Here is an 18,244-nt window from a genome sequence, read left to right as displayed (position 1 = left end):
TTTTCACGCTGCCCTCCTGCCTGCTTACCAACCAAAAATTCATTCACAATTTGTACGAAATATACATGTGTGATAAATGAGGCAGAGTTCATTGGCCCAGTACTGGAGAATTATAGTATTCCAGGGATCGAGAAAACAAACATTTCAGGACAAGTTTCCTGCTCTGACTTTGAAATAAGATGAATATCGGATAACCATGGAACTTAGCTGCTAGGTCCCAGGGAGAAGACATTAGGGCTAATGAATTTCTATAAGCCTCAACCTTATCCTTAAACTAGAGGGCAAATTCCCCACAATTATCAGGGGAAAGAATCAGATACATGTTCTGCTGGGAAAGAGAAATGGATGAGAGGGTTGAAATGGTGCCACGGGATATTCCTGTCCATCTGCTATGCTAGCTAAACAACTGACTCTTTCTAGCCACTTCCATAGCCTATCTGTATTCACAGAGATGTTTTGTTTTCCCAGTAACTCGATGCACAGTAAATCTAGGAGTTTTCCCACAGCCACCCAAGCCTGACGTCTGCAATTTTTAGAAAACCAGAGAGCAGAATGATTCTGTGGGATCAGATTGAGTCAGGTTAGAGTAATTATCTTGATTGATTAATGGGTAGATAAGAACCTTGGGGATAGTGCAAATCAGGCTCTTGAGTTTAGTGGCAACTAACCGCTTTGGGACAGGGCCATCTTTTTGTTCTGTTTGTACAGCACCTAGCACAATAGGGGTCTGCTGGGTGTTACAGCAATACAAATAATAATAATAAAGTTTCTCCTAGTTTTTCCAGGTCTCCAGCCTGGGCTTACTGAGCCATAACTTTCTGAGCCACTTACCCCTGTGTCTGCTCATGTCCTTCATCTATTCTTGGTCTGCTTTCTGTCCCCTCCGTTCCTTCCAGCTGCCTGTGAATGTACAAAAAATCCATTTAGAAACCAAACCCAAACATTGAGCTGTCCATAGCTTGTAAAAACTAAACATTGTCTGTACCAAAAATACATGTGGCTGGTCACTGACTCAGTCATGACTCCCGATGTTTAGTGAACATTGGATGTCATCTCTCCGGTGACATTGTCATTCTTGATCCCCAGTGTCCCTATATCCAGCAGCCAAGAGGGGATAGTATTGTGCAGCAGCATAAATAGGGCCATTCTCAGCGCTGCCTGCTTACCTCTTCCCCCCTCCCCCCTCCATTGGGACCAGTTATAAAGCTACAGTAGCAGCAAGCACTTCCCCCAGGCCAGCAATGGTTCCTGGTCAATGGCATCTAGTTACGAGGGTAGTTTCTTTCATGCAGTGCCATTCTTAAAAGCAGCAGAGAATCCTGTGGCACCTTATAGACTAACAGAGGTTTTGGAGCGTGAGCTTTCGTGGGTGAATACCCACTTCGTCAGACGCAGGTAGTCAGACCTGCGTCTGACGAAGTGGGTATTCACCCACGAAAGCTCACGCTCCAAAACGTCTGTTAGTCTATAAGGTGCCACAGGATTCTCTGCTGCTTTTACAGATCCAGACTAACACGGCTACCCCTCTGATACTTGATGCCATTCTTAAGAGCGTCAATAGCAGGTCAGCAAGTCCCTTTGTGTCAGCTTTCTCTGTAAGCTACCCATTCGTTTTCTAAGCTTCAGCTTCAACCCAGTGCTGGACCAGTCAGACAGCAAAGGCAGGTGTCTGACTGGCCCAGCACTGATCCAAGTCATTCCTTACTGCAGCAATCTAGCTGCAAGAAACCCCTCTAGATCTTCATATATTGGAAACCTTTTTAAAAAATGAGTGCGTGAATGCAGATTCCTAAGTCCACATTTAGGCACCTAAGAAAGTGACATAAATGAGAGGAAGGTTGGTCTTATTAAGGTACTGGACTGGCACTCAGGAGATCTCAGTTCAATTCCAGGTTGTTTTACAGACTTCCTATGTGATACTGGGCAAGTCACTGGGTCTCAGTTCCCTGTCTTTAGAGTAGACTTCATAATACTGCCCACTCTTTGCATGTTTAGACTGTGAGCAGCAAGTGTGTGTGTGTGTGTGTGTGTGTGTGTGTGTGTGTACGGTTCCCAGCACAACAGGACCCTGATCTTGGTTGAAGCCCATAGGCTCTACTCTAATACAAATAGTAATAACATGGCCCGATTTTCAAAAGTGCTGAGCACCCAGAAACTCCCACTTGTTTCAGTGGGATTTATGAGTTTGGCACTTTGGAATATCAGACCACTTTGATTTAGGACCCTGAATGTAAATGCACAAGCCTTCTTTTAGTGACTTGAGTGGAAAATTTCGGCAGTATGTGGATTGGACTTCTGTGGTAATAAAAAGTTGCCCATTTAAAAAAGTGTGTCAGTTAAAAGAAATGGGGTTGCCAACCCTTTCCTGATCCTCCATAGTGAGGGTCTGGGATCATTCGTTGACTTGTGCTGCCCCTCTCTATCTGGGCCCCTGAGTTTTCTCCTCTCTAAACCTCGTTTTAAGCTCTTCCTTTTCTCTGTAACTGGCAAGGGACGTGTGAAGCATTTGGTGATAGTCTGCAAGGAGGTTACTCTCTGAAAATAAATCACAGTATCTGGCTGTTCATAATGGCTGTAGAGTGCCATATATTTATCTCACTGCCTCAGGTGAGCATTTGTCCGTGTGTCTGCAGCTTTTCATCTGAGGCCAGTAATTGAGCTCTAAGCTGTAAATTGTCTGTTTTCACTCTCTGCCAGGTTCTATTCCAGCAGACTTGGAAACAAGGAAAAGAAATTTCACACAGCCTTGCTTATTCGCAGCTGTTCTCTAGCAAGATACAGCATGACCTCAGGTCCCTCTTAAGATTTACAGACTAAATGGAAGAGCTATTTGAGTGGGGATCACTAAAACTACTTGAAAGTGGGGTGGGGGGAGTCTAGATTGACAAGCAATTGTTGCATGTTAGCTAACAAACTAAATATAACTTTGAGGTCATATTAGTCTCACTTTTTGCACGTTTGGGGGCTCATTTGGCCCTCAGAGGACTAAAGAATGTCATGGTAGTTTGAGACTATATCTGGAGAGGGGCTGGTTGTGAGGCTGGCTCAGTGGACTGATGACAGCGCACAACTTTTCATCTGTAGGTCACCGGCTTGAAATGCAGTCCAGGGTAATGTGGACAAATAGTGTAACTGAATCATCTGCAGTAAATTGGTGACTGGAGTGCATGTCGTATAACCCAGCATCCCAACTGATGCTAATTGTATTCCTTAAAATATTTTTCCGGGGAAATACTTTTAGATGCTCCCTGAAGGGTGGTCGGGCCAGTTTAGAATTGAGGCCTACTGTTGGCCAGTGTTGGGGAATCTTAGGTTGCTGGTGCCTGTTGGTGGATAATTACTGGAGTCCAGTATTTCACCTCTATGAGCATTAATTCACTATTTAAAAATATGTATCTGCCACGAATTCCAGAAGTGAGAGAGAGAGAATTTATACCTACTGTCTTACACTGTAAAAATTGTATACTTTTTCTGAAAGTATTTTTCAGATGGGGATCCAGCCCTTGGCTTGTACAATAATCAATCATCATTATTCATTGGCGTGAAAAAAAGAAAGAGATCTTTCAACTGCAGTGTCAGGCTTATTCGGTCTCCTTTTCCATTGCAGTAGATGCAATAGTCCAGGAGAGGAGGGAGGGAGGGAGATTTTAGTGAAGTAACTTCTTTTTTAGCATGCTTATTTTTTTTTAATGTTTTCTCTGTGGTTGAGGTACTTCTGGTTTCACTTTGTGTCTGTGCAGAGGTGAATTCCCAAGTCGTAGCCAGTGCTCAAGAATTTATCTAACTGTAGCTATTCTGAGAATTTATCAGCAGATAGGTGATAAAAGAAAATGTAATGATCATCCAAGCCTAGATGATAAGTAGATTTAAGACACATGTTGCACAAAGCAAGAGGCATTTCACTGCCTTCACTTACTGTCGCGCTGTCTGGAGTGGCTCACAACTGCAAGTGCTTACCTCAAGGCAGATATCCCAATCTGAGGGATATTCTATTAGTAGATTTCACCAAACCAGTAACATAGGTGAACTCCTGGATCACTATACAGTCTTCCAATGGAGTCACGGGCATTCCCCTTAGAGTCGCCTGTCTATCTTGTCACCCAGACAAACTGAACTTTATGATAAAAGGTCACTTAAACCCCAAATCATACCACATCAGGTTTCTCCCACTCCCAGGAGACTAGTTGTTTACCCTGGATCATAGCTCAGTGGTTTAAGCATTGACTTGCTAAACCCAGGGTTGTGAGTTCAATCCTTGAAGGGGCCATTTGGGGATTGGTCCTGCTTTGAGCTCCTGAGGTCCCTTCCAACCCTAATAATCTATGATTCCATAATTGGTGCTCCAGGCCTTGCACAAAAGACAATGCTGGCAGCCAGTTCTGTAGTAAACTAACTACAGATTTAATAGCTGAAAAAAAATGAGTTATTGAGAGGTTAAAGCAGGTAAAATATATGTACAGGGTGAGTTACAGTCTATAATATCAAATGGTAGCAGAGATGCAGTAATCTGCCAGATTCTCAAAAGTCTCTCAGGGCTACCTAGAATAACTCTGGGGATCTCTGTCTTCTCAGTCAGTTATTCTGCCCTGTTACAATCCAAACAGTCCAGAGATAAAGGATCCTTCTTTGAATCCATATTTATACTTCTTCAAGGTGACAGTCTTTCTACCCACATAGGTTTTCCCTTTGATGATGATGCATGAGGAAGGCACTTAGACTTTTGAACTGTGACCATATACATAATGGCCACTTGGTGTGAAATGAGCATTTTCCGTTAACGTCCTTAAGTCCTTCATTAGCATTTCACAAGATTTCTTTGATAGGTAATTTTAATTGCAAGGGTATTTACCATGTAAATGTTAGCTATTACACTGTGACAGGAATAAATAAGCTAAAACAATACAAGTAACCTTCCATTAATTTTATGAAGGGTAAGCATCCAAAACACTTACATATTTGCAATCGCTTTGATCTAATACACAAGTGAATAAACTGTGAATAAACATGACCTGGTCAGCCATCATCATACTCGTTTCACTGAGGATAAAAAAATAGGGGAAAATTTAGTCTAAAAAATAAACACATTAATTTTAAATAGACAGATAATTAGAAGAAGAAAGTAACCAGAAGGCGAGGGGATGGTTCAGAAGGTTGTTAATGGGATATATAGTCTTGTAGACCAAGGTCACGAGTCCAAGTCCATTACAGGTGGTGGTTGAAATTCATTACCATCTGATGCCTTTTTAGATGGAGTATATGTAATGAACTGTAGGCCCAGTTGCTAGTGTACATATTTTCACAGCGCAGACTGGCACAATCATTAGTACCTGTGTTCGTCAGCAGAGAGGCCAAGGATTGAATGTGTATGGAGAGAGAACTATTTTCTAGTCCCTCTGGATGGCCCCATCAGCCAAGCATTGAGGCACATGGGTGGGGGAAGTTTAATTGCCACTGCCTATGTTGTAATTGTTCTCTGGATAACTAAAGGGCTGCCCTAGGGCTGCCAATCCAGCATCTTTTACCTGTACAGTATTCAATTCACTTTTTTTATTTTTTAAGAGAAGGATCTGACCAGTTTGTTTCATCCAGTCAGTCTTGTTTTCTGAGGGCTTACATGGAGACATAGTCAATGTAAGGTCTTTCAGGGGAGACCTTTGGAAACCAGTACCCTGTCAGCTCTGTGTGGATACTCAAGATGCAATGGCACGTTCTGTAAGGGTAGGGATTTTCATGGCTGCATTTATCTAGAGTGTCCCCTTGTGGGGAATCAGTGGTAGATTTGCTATTGCCTTCAGGCTCAGACAGGGCTCTGCCACATTGTATGTTGTTAGGACCTGACCCAAAGCCCACTGAAATGAATTAAAAGACTCCCATTGGCTTTGGGTCAGGGCCTAACAACATCTTAGTGGCTCCATTTCAGATGTAATAATAAAAAATAATAATACTCAATAGTACCTAGCGCTTATGCTCTGTGCAGTCAGTTTTCAAATAGGCAGAAATGCAAAAGATAGAGAAAAATATCTTACGTGAAGATGTTGATGGGACTGAACCCAACATGTTCTAAACAGAGCAAATAAAGGAAATATTATCAACATAAAGAGAGAGAGAGAGAGAGAGAAGAGGCTGAGATAAGCAGGTCAGATCTTGCCTTAAGTGAATACTCCCCCTGCAGTTGGATAGTAAACTGGTGTGACTGAAGCGAGCAGGTTTGGCCCTGATGTTTAGTGAGATGCACACTTTGGACTCCGTGCCCTCTAAAGAGCATTTACCAGGGGTGTAAAGATCCCAGCAAATTGGTTTGATTGCACTGAAACTATGTGGTTTCCTGCAGAGCAACAGTACATCAGATGGCAAGTGGCTTTAGCTTACTGTATTTTTTTCTCGTTTTCAGACATAGTGTTGAGGAGTAGGCAATTTACAGAGATTATATTGTACTTTGTACTGTGTCCATTGTCACTAACAGATAGCAGCAAAGCACAATGAAAATGTGAAGAAACAGGAAACAACTTCCTAGGTAGCAGGCAAGAAGAAGGAAGGTGTTTTTAACTGTTTGGGCTGCAAGCCTCTCAACGTTAGCAATGTTTCTTCTAGCCAGCAGGCCAGGGTAAATATGGTGACATCATGATCACAGATATGCTTTCTTGAGTTAATCACACACTTTTGTGAATCTCCATTATTGTAATGGCTGACTAGACTGCATCCTTCTCCTCTGCACACCATTTGGGGTAATTCTTCTGCATTAGGATAATGGTTGTAAACTGTAGTGCATGTGCACTCCTTCGGATAAAAAAATGAACTGCTTTGACACAAGTTATGTCCGCATAAAGCTGCCACCATTACTATGATACTCATGTGCGTGCATATTTGGCTCCTTGCACCAGCGTTGTACATACTCAGCATGAGTGCTTGTGTTGATGCACAGTACGGTGCACCATGAGTAGGTATCCCAGTGTTCAATGCGCCGTTGTTCAATCCACTGTCTTTTGGGAAATTTGGGCAATGCATGAGCAGGAAGAAACGAGTCACCCAGAGATGACTGGGAGTCAGGGGTCAAGTTCCCATCATGCAACTTTCTCCATGCTGTAATGCATTCCCTATCCCATAATTTCCACACCTTTTTTTAAAAAAAAAAAATCCCACAAGCCTATGGGGCCCTCCTCACTGTCCACCATCTCTGATGGAAGAACAGAGCCTGCACAATTCTGTGCTATTGTTATGAGTGTTGCAGAAACAGGATGCACAATCCTCCGGTATTTGCAGAGCCACAGGAAGAACAGCAGCAGGGAACGTGACGATTTCATGGAGGACAGATTGCTGGGGGACATAGATAAAACCAATTCAAGGTTGTTGGTGGAGGTCATGGAGCAGCTGCAGATGGTGGAGCTCCACTTCTGGACCTGAGAACGAGCATTGACTGGGGATATAGTCTCATAATGCAGGTTTGGGATGACGACCAGTGGCTGCAGAACTTTTGGATGCAAAAGGCCACATTCCAGGATCTGTGTGCTGAGCTTTCCCCAGTCCTTCCACGTAGGGACACCGGAATGAGAGATGCAGTGACAGTGGAGAAGTGAGTGGTGATCACACCATGGAAGCTTCCAATGATAAATTGCTACCAATCAGCGGCAACACATTTTGGAATTGGAAGATCCACAGTGGAGACAGTCGTCATGCAAGTGTGCAGGGCCATTAATTGTCTTCTGCTAAACAGGACCGAGACTCTCAGTAACGTGCAGGACGTAGTGGATGCATTTGCAGCAATGAGGTTCACAAATTGTGGTGGGGCAATATTTGGCTCGTGTATCCCTATTTCGGTACTAGCCCAGAGTACATCAACAGAAAGGGCTATTTTTCTGTGGTTAGGCAAGTGTTGGTGGTATTAAAGTGAGGATGTTTCACAGACATCAGTGGTGGCTGGTCAGGGAAGGTACATGAAGCTTGCTCTCTAAGAATACAGGACTGTTCAGGAAGCTGCTAGCAGGGACGTTCTTTCCCAACCGGTAGATTACCATTGGTAATATTGTAATGCCCGTAGTGATCCTGGGGGAGACAGCCTACCCATTGCTCCCCTGGCTCGTGAACCCATACACTGGCCACGTTGGCAGCACCCAGGAAACTTTCAGCTTCCAGTTCAGTAGGTGCAGAATGACAGTTGAATGTGCTTTTGGTAGATTGAAGGGATGCTGGCATTGTTTACTCACAAGATTGGATCTCTGTGAGAAAAACATCCGAATGGTTATGGCTGCCTGCTGTGTCCTGCATGATATAGCAGGCAAAGGGGGAAAAAAGTTGCTGCTGGGGTGGAGGGCAGAGGTGGAGCGGCTGTCTGAGATTGAATGGGCAGACACAAGGGCTATTAGAAGAGCTCAATATGGCGCTATGCAGATGAGGGAGGTCGAGCACTTTAACAGCCAGCCGCAGTAATGCAGTGTGGTAGGCTGCATTCTATCTGTCCCTTAAGTTTTTGGGGGTGTTAGGAATTGTGTGGTGCTTGCGGTACATTTAGGAATATAATACTCTTAATGCTCCTGTCTGGTGACAGTAGCTATACCTTTATAATTATACTCTGTGTTTGTCACTGTTTCCATGAGTTCTGTTGCCCTGCACAGGAATACGTAGCGGCTGCTTTCAGTAGGTGCAGTAGCAAATAGTCCAGATTGAATAGAATGCTACCATCATTTCTGTTTTTCTTTCTCAGCGGTTTTTTGGGTGTTTTACTTGTGACTCACTATTGATTTTTTTTTTAATTTTTTTTTATAAATGCCCTTGGAAAAAATATAAATTTAGGCAATTTACATTTAAAGAACTGAAAGTGTTTTAGAGATGGATGGTACCTTTTAACTTTTAGGGCATCAGTTCAAATCCAGCCCTGATCAGTAGTGACCAAGAGTAATTATCTTCTCGCGTCTATATGAATGTATTGTTGGTCTTAGTCCAGAACCCAATAGACATGTGTCCACATCATAAAAGCCACCATCCTAATTGGCACAGCCTTAGGAGAGAGAACAAGAATTGTATGGTCATTTCACCTCGAAGGTGATCACTCTGCATTCAGATTAAGGCACATTGTCATTGCAGGGTGGGGAAGCTTTTATGACTACTTGCTGTTATTGTAGCTGCTCTGTGGAGCCACAGGACTTCAGTTTTCAGTGTCATCACCTTTCAACTGCACTAAATTTCATGCATTTTTTTTAAAAGGTGTTGAGTGATGCTTTTACATGTCATCACCATTTTCATCTTTAAAAGACAGAGGGGAAAAAACGAGGCAGTGCAGTCACTGCTTGTATAATAGGTGGCTTGTTGTGTGCGCACACACGCACTCCTTCAAATAGTATCTACCCCAGAAATGAGCCACAAACATCATGATCCCATGCTACCTTTGAGAAACCTCATGTGAAACGATTTAATTGAATAGAACATGCAGATAAGTAGTAGGATAAATGTAAGTGTGCAATAAAAAGAAACCAAATAGGGTTTTGCCAACCAATCATGTCCCTGCTAGGCTGGCAATGATACGAATGTAAGTATAACCTTAACTTATGTAACTGTTGTAGTTGACCAGCTGTTTGTCTAGTCATTGTTTGATTTAGCTATTTTTATAGACTTGTAAACCATTTATCCTTTCCTTTCACCTTGAAAGAAAATGACTGTTGGGCTTTTTGCAGTGTTCTGTAATGAGCTTGTTTTCTGGCAAGGAATTTTACGGACCTTGCAAAAGTGTTGTTTTAACAAGCACTGTAACCTTGGACAGAGAGCATCAGGAATGAGGCTTTCCAGTCAAGACCTGATTGACTAAAAGGCAGAAGTCACAACTTTGCCCATGTGGGGGACCACAGGCTAAGCTTTACTAGAAAGGCATTGCATTTTCTGACACTACCTCCTGCCAGCATGGGAGCACACGAGGGTGAAAAAGAGATGAGGGAATGCAGGGGGTTTGAGTGGAAAATGGACCCTATTTTCAAAGAAAAATGTTAAACTTTTGCAAAATCGAAACCTTTTTTGTAAACTTAAAATGAAATACAAACTCCTCTAATTTCAAAGTTTTCAGACTTCATTGCAAGCATTTCACAGCCTTAGGCCCCAGTCCTGCAAAGGGATCTGCTGATATGGACCTTCACCAGCACATGGAATCCCATTGGCTTCAATGGGGAAGACTGCATGGGAATAAGGGTCTGCAAAGATGAGTCCTTTTGCAAGATGGAGCACAAGTTTGTAGCATGATACACTGAGTGTGAGACTGGTACAGTCATCTGTAATCTAGTGCAATGTATGAAGATGCTGCAAAGTGACGAGAAGCTGATTTTGACCCATGGAGAATTTTATTTGTTATAGTATAATATTGGCTGCATGACAGTGAACTTTGGCCCAGATTACCTGCACCCAAAAGGTATATCTCAGAGAACTGCTGAATAGCAAGCAAGTTCTCAGGAGGACTGTGAGAATATGAGCTGGAGCTGCAAGGGACTGTTTTTTGTACTCCACTGGTATAAAGAAAACTGGTATAGCACACAGTGAACAGATTGGAATTTGCTGGAAGATACAGTCTTAAGGCAGAAGATACACTAGCTTTTAAATTAAAATCAGTTAAGAAGACTTCATTCCCACCTATTTACCCCCTTTCCAGAAAGGGATAAAAGTTTTCAGATGATACAAAATTACTTAAGATAGTTAAGTCCAAAGCTGACTGTGACAAGTTCCAAAGGGATCTCACATAACTGAGTGACTGGGCAACAAAATGGAAGATGGAATTCAGTGTCGATAAATGCAAAGTAATGCACATTGGACAATATAATCCCAACTATACATACAAAATACTTGGATCCAAATTAGCTGTTGCCATTCAAGAAAGAGATCTTGGAGTCATCATGGATAGTTCTCTGAAAACATCTGCTCAATGTGCAGTGGCAGTCAAAGCGAACAATGTTAAAAACCATTAGGAAAGGGATGGATAGCTCAGTGGTTTAAGCATTAGCCTGTGAAACCCAGGGTTGTGAGCTCATTCCTGGAGGGGCCTATTTAGGGATCTGGGGCAAAAATCTGTCTGGGGATTAGTCCTGCTTTGAGCAGGGGTTGGACTAGGTCAGGGGTCGGCAACCTTTCAGATGTGGTGTGCCGAGTGTTCATTTATTCACTCTAATTGAAGGTTTTGTGTGCCAGTAATGCATTTTAACGTTTTTAGACAGTCCTTCTCTCTAAGTCTATAATATATAACTAAACTATTGTTGTATGTAAAGCAAATAATTTTTTTGAATGTTTAAGAAGCTTCATTTAAAAATTAAATTAAAATGCAGAGCCCCCCGGACCCATGGCCAGGACCCAGACAGCGTGAGTGCCACTGAAAATCAGCTCGTGTGCCACCATTGGCACCTGTGCCATAGGTTGCCTACCTCTGGACTTGGTCTTGATCTATACTATGAGTTTAGGTTGAATTTAGCAGCATTAGATTGATTTAACCATCCACATGACAAAGCCATTTTTGTTGACTTAAAGGGCTCTTAAAATCGATTTCTGTACTCCTCCCCCATGAGAGGTTTAGCACTGAAATCGACCTTGCTGGGTCAAGTTTGAGGTAGTGTGGATGCAATTCAACGGCATTGGCCTCCGGGAGCTATCCCAGAGTGCTCCATTGTGACCACTCTGGACAGCACTCTCAACTCAGATGCACTGGCCGGGTAGACAGGAAAAGCCCCCAAACTTCTGAATTTCATTTCCTGTTTGGCCAGTGTGGCGAGCTCAGAGTTGACCATGCAGATCTCATCAGTGGAGGTGACCATGGAGTCCCAGAATCGCAAAAGAGCTTCAGCATGGACTGAACGGGAGGTACTGGATATGATTGCTGTATTAGGAGAGGAATCCATGCTATCAGAACTCCATTCCACCCCAGAGGACTGCCCAAGCAACAGAAAGCTGTCATTCAATAAGTTTTGAAGTGCAGTGTGGCCTTGTCCTTCCCTCCTCCCCTCCTCCCCCACCTCTCCCAGGCTACCTTGGCAGTTATCCCCCTCTTTGTGTGACAAATTAATAAAGAATGCATGAATTTGAAACAAAAATGGCTTTGTTGCCTCTGCAAGCGGTGATCAAAGGGGGAGGGGAGGGCCGTTGACTTACAGGGAAGTAGAGTGAACCAAGGGGGCAGGTTTTCATCAAGGAGAAACTAACAGAACTTTCACACCGTAGCCTGACCAGTCATGAAACTGGTTTTCAAAGCTTCTCTGATCCGCAGCACGCCCTGCTGTGCTCTTCTAACCACCCTGGTGTCTGGCTGTGTGTAATCAGCGGCCAGGCGATTTGCCTCAACCTCCCACCCCACCATAAACGTCTGCCCTTACTCTCACAGATATTGTGGAGCACACAGCAGGCAGTAATAACAATGGGAATATTGGTTTCGCTGAGGTCTAACTGAGTCAGTAAACTGCGCCAGCGTGCTTTTAAACATCCAAATGCACATTCTACCACCATCCTGCACTTGCTCAGCCTATAGTTGAACTGCTCCTTACTACTGTCCAGCCTTCATGAGCCATGGGAGCAAGGGGTAGGCTGGGGTAGGTGTGACTGCGCAGAGCTGCTGGCTGGGAGAGCAGCCTGAGGCAGAAGCCTCCAGCTCACATGATATTCCAGGCAGCACTGAATCTCCATGAGACGAAACTTAGAGAATGACCTGGAGTCACTCCCATTTATGTTCAGGCGCCCCTGACCGACCTCACTGAGGTCGGCCTCGAGCACCATGTCTGCCCAGGCACCTTTGACCAACCTCACCGAGGTCTGCCAGGAGCACCCAGGAGACAATGATGACGCCTAGTAGTTGTACTGCACTGTCTGCTGCTGCGAAAGTAAGGAGCTGCTGCTGTGTAGCAGCACCGCGTCTGCCAGCAGCACCCAGGAGGCGTACATTGACAGTAAGCTGAGCAGGCTCCATGCTTCCCATGGTATGTCGTCTGCACAGGTAACCCAGGAAAAAAGGCAAGAAAGGATTGTTTGCTGTTGCTTTCACAGAGGGAGGGGGGCCTGACGATGTACTCAAAACCATCCGCAACAATGTTTTTGCCCCATTAGGCATTGGGAGCTCAACCCAGAATTCCAATGGGTGGCAGAGACTGCGAGAACTGTGGGATAGCTACCCACAATGCAACGCTCTGAAAGTCGACGCTAGCCTCGGTACTGTGGACGCATTCCGCCGACTTAATGCACTTAGTGGGGACACACACAATCGACTGTATAAAATTGATTTCTAAAAAATTGACTTCTGTAAAATTGACCTAATTTCATAGTGTAGACATACCATAGATGATCTTCTGAGGTCACTTCCAACCCTGATATTCTATGATTCTAAGACAGAAAATATCATAATACCACTATGTAAAGCCATGGAACACCCACACCTTGAATACTGCATCCAGTTTTGGTCACCCCATCTCAAAAAAGGTATATTAGAATTGGAAAAGGTACAGAAGAGCAACAAAGAGGATTAGGGATATGGAACAGCTTCCATAGGAGGAGAGACTTGAAAGACTGGGGCTGTTCAGGTTAGAAAAGAGGCCACTAATGGGGAATATGATAGAGATCTATGAAATCATGAATGATGTGGAGAAAGTGAATAAGGAAGTGGTATATACTCCTTCACATAACACAGGAACCAGGGGTCACCCAATGAAATTAATAGACAGATTTAAGACCAACATAAGGAAGCACTTCTACGCATAATGTACAGTCAACCTGTGGAACTCCTTTCCTGGGGATGTTGTGAAGGCTAAAGTATAACAGTGTTCAGAAAAGAGTTAGATAAGTTCATGAAGGATAGGTCCATCAATGGCTATTAGCCGATATGGTCAGGTATGCAACTCCATGCTCTGGATGTCCATAAATCTCTGACTGGATGACAGTGGATGGATTACTCAATCAGTTTTCCTGTTCTGTTCATTCCTTCTGAAGCATCTGGCACTGGCCATGGTCTTACACATAGTTTCTGAACTGCTATGACTATATCAGTTTAGGAACTGATCTAGTTAAAGAGGTACAACCCCCTAACATGAGTGCAGTTATAGGTGCCTATATCTGTACTGATTGTACAGATATTACTGCCTCCCAACTAGGAGTTGTACAGCTTTGACTATATCAGTTTCTAAACAGACATAGCCAGAGCAGTACAAATCAAGGGCATTTGTTGCCATACAGGAAACACTAGGCATGTTGCAGCGGGAGGCCATAGTACAGCAGTTAACTCCTAAACAAACTCCAAGCACTCAGCTTATGGTCTGTAGGAAATGCTACAACTGTGGGAAAATTGGAATTTGAATAAACAAAGTTGTATTGTGTCTGGTCTACTGGGGTTAATCAGTTACAGAATGTCTTTCTGTTCACTTCACTGCACTTTGGATCAGGCCCCTAGCATATTGTGCGATTTGCTAGGGATCACTTAAACCTTTCTTTCATTAGTATTGAGGATGGCAGAATCAAGTGAGTTTTCTCAGATTGTATTTGTACACTTAGACACAATTTCATGATTTGTGTCTATTAGGGAACTGCTGGTTGTAGCTCTGTAGTTCAGGTTGTGTTCTGAAATAGGCTTAAAAGGGGGCATAAATTCCTGTTCTTCTTGATGGGAAATTTCCCATAATGTTAGTTTTTGTGTGTGTTGAATTTTTTATGGTGTTTTTGTTTGGTTTTGTGTAATAGATTTTTAATAGAAAATATTTTAAATTGCCTTCTGGCTAAAATCTGTCAAGTTTCTGTGGCTTTATTATTAACGTCTGTAGTTGAGGAGTCCAGAGGAAGGTGGCGAGCACTATGCGGGGGAAATGGGATGTGGGTAGAGAGGAATGTGAAAAGCAGGCATGTGGAAATTGGCCACAGCGGGATGTAGTGGGGTACAAGAGAGAGCCTGAGGAAACAAGGGAAGACTTCAAAGGGACTACTCCCATGCTTAAAGTTAAGCATGTGCATAAGTGCTTTGCTGGTTTGGGGCTAGAGTGCTCAGCCCCTTACAGAATTACTGTCTCCCTGGGCAGTGGGAGTCAGGGAGAGGACTCAGTTATCATAAAAACATGTTTCTTCCACTAATGCTAAAGCTACTCTGGAAAAATTTCTGTAGCCTTCAGAGTGATTGGTAAGCACTCCCTTTGAGCCAAAATGGGAATATTGTGTTCTCACATGCTTTGTTCCCATCATTTTGCCCTTGGTTTCTCACCTATGTTTTCACATACTTACTACCATTACAAAGAAAGCATGAGTACAAGCTGACATTTGTTCTGTAGCAATTTCCCCAGTTGTTCCTCTCAGGTTCATAACTGTTCCTTTCCTCTCCTTTAGCATGTCTGAGTATCCTGTCATGACAGTGGCATCAGCAAATTGTTAGGTGCCGCAAAGTGCAGCTCTTTATTCAAACTTTGGGGGAGGAGGAGCAAGAGAGGGGTTTTGTGAGGGGGCTGTTGATGGGTTTTTTTGTAATTTTGTGTCAAAGGCACTTACAGTGCTAGGCTGGTGCTTGGTGTTTTGTTTTTGTTGGATGTTTGCGGACAGGGTGTTGGATTTTATTTGGTGACGATGGGTCTTTCATATACTAAAAATTATTGGGCCAGATCCTTGTTGTATCTTGGCAGAGCTCCATTAACCTCCATGGAGCTATCCCAATTTATACCAGATGAGGATCTGGTCAGTAGAGAGCAACAAAAGTCAGGACGTTCACGTTTCCTCTGATTGTAATGCTCCTCTCAGATCATAACTCTCCCCTTGTGTTACTGTATCGCCTAACCATTAGAATTAGATAAATCTCAGATTTAACCCTCTTCTAGATTTTTTTACAGTGCATGCTCTAAACCAGAAGTGGGCAAACTACGGCCCGCGGGAGCCTCCTGCCCGGCCCCTGAGCTCCTAGCCTGGGAGGCTAGCCCCCAGCCCCTCGCCTGCTGTTCCCCCACAGCCTCAGCTCACTGTGCCACTGACGCAATGCTCTGGGCAGTGGGGCTGCGAGCTCTTGCCAGGCAGTGCACAGAGCCGCAGCCTGACCCGGTGCTCTGTGCTGTGCGCTGGCTCCAGCCGGGCAGTGCGGCTGCCTGTCCTGGTGCTCCGGGCCACCAGTGATCCAGGCAGCGCAGTAAGGGGCAGGGAGCAGGGGGGTTGGATAGAGGGCAGGGGATTTCGGGGGGGTGGTCAGGAGGTGAGGGGGTGGATAGGGGTCGGGGCGGTCAGAGGGCGGGGAACGGGGAGTTGAATGGGGACAGGAGTCCAGGGAGGGGCAGTCAGGAAGGAGAGGAGGTTGGATGGGGCGGCGGGGGGCAGTCAGGGGACAGGGAGAAGGAGTGGTTGGATGGGGCAGGGGTCCTGGGGAGGCCATCAGGAATTGAGGAGGGGTTGGCTGGGACGGCGGGGGGCAGTCAGAGGTGGGAGTCCGGGGGCAGTCAGGGGACAGGGAGTAATGTCTACGCATCAGTACTAATAACAGTTGTGTTCCCATGTGCATAAGGGAAATGGAGCTTTAAATAATTCTTGCTTACAGTTTGGCTTTGCGTTTGTACTGGAGCCTGCCAAATGAGAGATGTGGCTGTGACCACCCCTTCTTTTTGGAAAGCTATACCCACTTTCCCTACAAAGCACATGAAACACAGGGAAGCTAAGTGCATCCCATAATATCCAGCACCTTCCCATAATGGTAGCATAGGATGGTATCTCATTTTGAGCATCTTAATTCCTTTCTTTCAACTATGTATCCCAAACCAGACAGGATGATAGAAGTCTTGACTATCTCTAGTTAAAATAATTCGTTTCAAGCTATTTTAATTTCTCATTTGTAGTGAGCAGTCATTTGTCCCTACTTCTCTCAGTCTCTCATTCATAGTGACAGATCTAGGTCCCTCAGATACCACGAGAAAATAAACTACAACCTATTAATAGAAGCCTCTGGAGAAAAAAAACAAAACAAATGCTCCTATGCTAAGACCATGAAATTACAGCACGCCCATGGAAAGACTGAAGTGGAAATAAAACAGTCTTGGTATCAGAGACATGTATGTATGAAATTAAATATCAAAACTGGTGCTCTGTGGTTCACATTTTCAGTACTCCACAGCAAGTTGTAGAACATTTGTGTCTTCTCCAAAATCAAAAGGCCAGAGGAAGGCCGATGTTGCTACTGGGGCAGAGTACATGTTGTGTCAACTCCTTGCAGTTTCATTGTGATTCTTGTTATAGTTTGTGCTTTTTCTGAAAGCCCCAGCTCCTAGAGTCATGTGATGAGATCAGAATCTCAGCTTTCATTTGAAAAGTTTCTATTTTTCATGTTTACAAAGAAAGGCTTGAAAATGTGAATCCAAAAGACTCAAAAAACAGACCACAAATAAAAAAATTGAATTCTATTTATTTACTATTTTAAATCTTATGACTTTTAAGTCAATTTCATGATTTTTTTGGAGGCCTAGTTCATGACTTTTGAACCTTGGGGTTTGGCAGTGCTGACAATGTTAGCTAATCATTGGCATACTTCCACATGTTTGGGGATTATTTGTAAAGTGAAGCCTTAGCTTGCAATTCTCAGGCTTTGTTAACATTTGCAGGATTTTTGTTTTTTGACAATAGAGGAAATTATAACATTGTTTTAAAAGGGGGATATGCTGAAATAAATGGTAGATTCTTTTCACCTTGACTTGAAGTTAACAAAGTTGTTTGCCTGGGAAATCCCTTAGATTTTTAAAAAAGACATGCAAACCACACAGGGATTCTGTCTGCCCAGACAGGCCATGTATGGACTCTGGCAGGCTTTCAAAACTTTTTATTGTTATTTATCTCAAGATGTCCAGGAAAATTTCATCCTGGGATAAGATATGACATGACATTTTCAGGTGGATTGATTTTGTTTGAAAGAAATGAGGAGGGTGTTGGTGTTGAAAATCCATGTTTATTACTGGGAACTGTTTTCCATCTTTTATGGTGATACTAACACCTCTTCCTAATAAAATTACATTTCAGATGATTTCTCCAGGTCAAACACTGAACACGTTTCACCTGAGCAATTTCATAGCGATTTTGATTTGTCTTGGTGAGTTTTCCTTCCTAATACTGGGTTTTATTTTCATATTTCCTCCAGTGGCTGTTTGCTTGCCATAGGTTTTGTTTGTCAGTGTGAATTTTTTACTGCAGTGCCAGTCGGACATTCTACATATAGTTTATTCAAGGATCCCAGGGTCAACCTGTGCTTGCAAAGCAGTAACAGAGATAACTTCCACAGTTCATTTGGTCTCCTTTACATGAAGTT

At 43.5% G+C, this 18,244-nt stretch overlaps 1 protein-coding gene across 2 annotated transcripts in view; it reads left to right on the top strand.

Moving 5' to 3' along the window:
• GPRIN3 (GPRIN family member 3) overlaps nt 1-18,244 on the top strand; it is a 61,007-nt gene that overhangs the window by 31,628 nt on the left and 11,135 nt on the right. Inside the window, exon 2 of one of the 2 annotated variants that reach the window (XM_032767464.2) lies at nt 17,959-18,028. The exons of the other annotated variant lie outside the window; for it this stretch is intronic. The gene's annotated coding sequence lies outside the window, so the exon portion shown is untranslated. The remainder of the gene's footprint in view (nt 1-17,958; nt 18,029-18,244) is intronic. 2 annotated transcript variants of the gene reach the window in all.

This window comes from Chelonoidis abingdonii, chromosome 5 (assembly GCF_003597395.2).
Source record: "Chelonoidis abingdonii isolate Lonesome George chromosome 5, CheloAbing_2.0, whole genome shotgun sequence".
NCBI classification, from domain to species: Eukaryota; Metazoa; Chordata; order Testudines; family Testudinidae; genus Chelonoidis; species Chelonoidis abingdonii.
This window is presented reverse-complemented; position numbering and strand designations above follow the sequence as displayed.